Raw genomic sequence first — 4933 nt, 5'->3', positions numbered from 1 at the left:
CCATTGATTAGAGGATCGAGAGGCACTGAATGCACCACTGGAGTGATAGGTGTGTTCCTAGTTGTCCAACCCGAATTCTGCGCCATCTTGTCGAGCAAATTCTGACCTTCTCTCCAAGTCTTGCTCAAGAATGACCCACCAGCAGAGGCATCTACGATATTCTTCATGCTGTCTGACAGTCCCATGTAAAACCGTTGTCCCAACATCTGTTCTGGAACACCATGGTGGGGACACATAACCAACATTCCCTTAAACCTGCCCCTTGTCTCGTGTAGTGTCTCCATTGGTTTCTGTTTGAAACTCACAATCTCATCAATTTGTTGAGCAGTTTTGTTGGGCGGATGGAACTTGTTGTGAAATTGCTTGACCAACTCATCCCAAGTTTCTATAGAGTTTATGGGGAGCGAGTTTAGCCAAACCTGAGCAGCTCCTGTCACCGAGAATGGAAACAATAATAGCCTGATTGCTTCCGGAGTCACGTTGGGTTGCCTTTGAGTTTTGCATATAGACAGGAAGTTCTTCAAGTGCTGCTGAGGATCTTCTGTTTGTGTCCCAGAAAAGAGTCCCTTGTTCTGCAACAAGTGTAGCATGTTATTTGTGATCTGGAACGATTCAGCTTGTATTGCGGGCACAACAATGGTTGTAGCCAAATTGTCAGCTGTTGGTTGTGCCCAGTCATATAATGCACCCTCAGGCACAGGAGGTGCCCCTTCTCTGGCATTTAAGCTAGCTTGCTCATTCCTGACGTTTCCGNATTGTTAAGTGACATTGAAATCTGGCCCACTTGTACCTCAATATTTTTGATAGCTGCATCATGTGCATCCACCCTTTCATTTATCTTAGCGTTGGACCCAATAACCTGCTGCATCATTGCTTCAAGTCTTGCAAACCCGTCTTCCTGTCTTCCACCCTGCTGTTGCTGAGGTGGTTGGTACCCTTGCTGCTAATTGTTGTACCCCTGTGGTCTAGGATACGGTGCCATGTTGTTGGGGGATCTCATGCCTCCCATGTTTCCGGCGTTATACTGTGGCTGAGGTGGCCTGTACTGCTGCTGAGTCTGCTGACCCCAGTTCTGATTACCTTGCCTCTGACCCCCGTAGTTAGTCACATAGTTCATATCTTCAGGGTGCTGCTGATGATAATGATGCTCTGTATTCCAAGGATTACCAATTGGCTGGCTAATGCAAGATGTGCACAAGCCCCCATTGGTAGTATCTACTATATGAACCTGCTGCTTCTGCCCTGATTCCTCCACCTTTTTGGTGAGGATGATCATTTGTGTCAAGAGAGTCGCCATATTTTCAGCCATTGTATTAGAAGGATCGAGAGGCACTGAATGCACCACTGGAGTGATAGGTGTGTTCCTAGTTGTCCAACCCGAATTCTGCGCCATCTTGTCGAGCAAATTCTGACCTTCTCTCCAAGTCTTGCTCAAGAATGCCCCACCAGCAGAGGCATCTACGATATTCTTCATGCTGTCTGACAGTCCCATGTAAAACCGTTGTCCCAACATCTGTTCTGGAACACCATGGTGAGGACACATAACCAACATTCCCTTAAACCTGCCCCATGTCTCGTGTAGTGTCTCCATTGGTTTCTGTTTGAAACTCACAATCTCATCAATTTGTTGAGCAGTTTTGTTGGGCGGATGGAACTTGTTGTGAAATTGCTTGACCAACTCATCCCAAGTTTCTATAGAGTTTATGGGGAGCGAGTTTAGCCAAACCTGAGCAGCTCCTGTCACCGAGAATGGAAACAATAATAGCCTGATTGCTTCCGGAGTCACGTTGGGTTGCCTTTGAGTTTTGCATATAGACAGGAAGTTCTTCAAGTGCTGCTGAGGATCTTCTGTTTGTGTCCCAGAAAAGAGTCCCTTGTTCTGCAACAAGTGTAGCATGTTATTTGTGATCTGGAACGATTCAGCTTGTATTGCGGGCACAACAATGGTTGTAGCCAAATTGTCAGCTGTTGGTTGTGCCCAGTCATATAATGCACCCTCAGGCACAGGAGGTGCCCCTTCCCTGGCATTCAAGCCAGCTTGCTCATTCCTGACGTTTCTGTTGGGATCGTTTACGTCTCCCATGTTAATTTCGATTTTGAGTGTTTGTTGGGATTGTTGAATTCTTTTGTTGGCATGGTTCAATGCCCGGAATGTTTTCTCGGGGTCTGAGAGTCCTTCAAGTAGTTCTCCATTCCTCGTAGACTTTCTAGGCATACACCTGAGCACCCAAGTCAACAACCGTTAAATTTTCAATGAAAAGTTTTGTAGAGAGAAAACTGACTACAATAAGAATCTTTGTATTTCTGTCAATGGCAATTGATAATTCCGTTAACTCCCCGGCAACGGCGCCAAAATTTGATCACGCCCAACTATGCCTTATAAAAAGGACTCTGCGGACTTTGCAAATATAACCCGAGTATTACGCCCAGGGTCGAATCCACAGAGAGTTAACCTATCAACCACTATCTTCAGACCCACTAATTCTTCAGAACCAGCTTCCCAAATATTCAAATCTCAGTTGAATGTTCTTTAACAACTACGCATGCAAGTAACTAAATGGCTGTAAACTAAACTAATAAGGTTGTAAACAATTATGATAAAAAGCTAAGGCAATGATTTCCCCTATTGATGGAGTCCCTTCGGTTTATGCTCATACAAATTTACCAACACATCTCTATCAATCATGAACGCTAATCTTACCGTAAATCTCTCCTGAGTAATCACAGTAATTTACTATTGCACTCTCCCGAGATACACTAGCTTACTTTATTTAGCACGATTCACTTTAGATTACACCCAAGGCTTCGTTATCCCTAATCCCGCCTTTAAAACCCGCAATTATAGATTCCTCTAATAATCTAGGAGTGGTGTCGTTCAACAATACCCTAAATATGCACTCTTTTCCAAGTTATGCACACTAAATAGGCACAGCTAATTAAGGATCCTGTCAATTAACTACAACAAATACGAAGTTGAACAAATAGAGATTAAACTAGCAATTTGTATTCACATAAACAAGAAGTTCATCACCCAATAGGTTCCATCAAAACCTTAGACAAGGAATTTAGCTACTCATGGCTATGGAAAAATAAACTAAGATAGAATTCATCAAAAAAATCAAAAGTAAAGAAGAAAGATGTTTGGAGTATTCTCTCGCAATGGTTTTCCTTGCTAAGAAACCCTAAAAATCAATAATCATTCTCTTGGGCGAAGTCTAATGTTTTAAATAGGGTTTAGGTCTAAAAATCCCGTATTTGACACTTTGACCCCTAAACTTTTCTGTGCCTACCGCGGTTCTGCCGCGGTCGCGGTAGAACCGCGGCCAATCACCCTCTCTGAATCTCTAAAGTTCTGAAGCTGCCTTCCACCGCGGTTCTGCCGCGGTCGCGGTAGAACCGCGGCCAAACCATTTTTCTGAATCCTAAGGGCTGGCAGGGCGTAGCTTCATTAGGAATTTACACATTTGGCCTCTTTTCTCCAATTTTTGACTCCAAAACTGCTCCTTAGCCTTCCTTATACATATATCACCTGCAAATCATGAAAAGCACTAATAAGAGCATTTTGTTATCACTTTTAGCATTAAAACTACACAAGAAGGTGATTATTTAAGGTGTGATTATAGTCAAATTCACCTATTATCATATATTCAATGCTGTCTTATAAATTTTCTACTTTTCTTTTAAATTAAATTATAGTCTACCGTTTTTCTTACTTACCTAATCCAACATTTTTGTGCTTGAATTTTTTTGAAGCACCTCTCAATTATTATATTTTAGTTACTTAAAAGATAATTAGAAATATTTTCAATTATCACTTGTATTTTGAAGAAGCAAATTCACATACAACCACTTCCATTTTGACTAGCTATTCACCCATCCTCAAGACAAGAATGTATAACAAAATAATATATTTAAACAAATGAGATTTTCATTTTTTTAGCTGACTGGTTTTTAAATCCAAATGGAAGGTCAAAGAAATTAAATCTTAAACAGCAGAAGTCTATAAGTTATCAAATATGCATGGAATTGGAATGTGTACACACTAATCACTATATATTCATAGTCAACTATGTACATATAGCAGAAGGAATAGAGCATCTACAAACCTCACACGACAACTAATCTGCCATTCGCCACATAAGATGTCTATATTTACCTTCTAATCGTACGATCCGAATATTAATGATACGTTGTTGTCTTAGGCCAACAACGAAACGATTTTCTCCATGTAAGCACTACGTCAAGCATACGTATGTCAACAATGTTATATTGAGTTCCTGATATTAGTAGCACTGTAAATACAAACCCCCACCTGTATGGGTCAAAATCAGATCAGAGAAATTCGACATGCGGAGACAATTGGCCGAGGTCGAGCAGTGGTCTATAAGGTCGAGGTCGAGCAGTGATCAATAAGGCCGAGGTCGAGCAGTGCAGATAGATGTAACGGCTAGTTTGCTTTGGAATCCTCAAAAGGAATATTCTACTCGATATTCCCTCTAATTGTACTTTTTTAGGGTTTTCTAGGGATACCCCTTATAAATAGGAAGAGAGGACTTCTCAAGAGGGGGGACTCTCTCTCTAGAAAATAGATAAACACATCTCTCTAAAGAGATTAGAGGATCTGTGATCCCATACCTTCCATCAGATCCAAAAAGGGTCCTAAGGTTCTTGTATTTGTCTATCGTTCAACTTTATCAAATGAAAGAGGATCCGTCTCACTCAAGATTGAGTGAATCTTTTTCTTTATTTGCATTTTATTGCCATCTAATGTTACTTAATGCACTTTTTTATGCTATTAAATCTGGCCATACTCACTGGCAGCATTTATACTCGGCTATATTTTTCTATTTATATTATTCATCTGAGATCTAGAATTAATTGTCATTAACTAGAATTTACCCTCTATCTTCTTATTTAATTAGTTTAAAAAAAA

The sequence above is a fragment of the Nicotiana attenuata genome, unplaced genomic scaffold (assembly GCF_001879085.1).
Source record: "Nicotiana attenuata strain UT unplaced genomic scaffold, NIATTr2, whole genome shotgun sequence".
Lineage (NCBI taxonomy): Eukaryota > Viridiplantae > Streptophyta > Magnoliopsida > Solanales > Solanaceae > Nicotiana > Nicotiana attenuata.
This window is presented reverse-complemented; position numbering follows the sequence as displayed.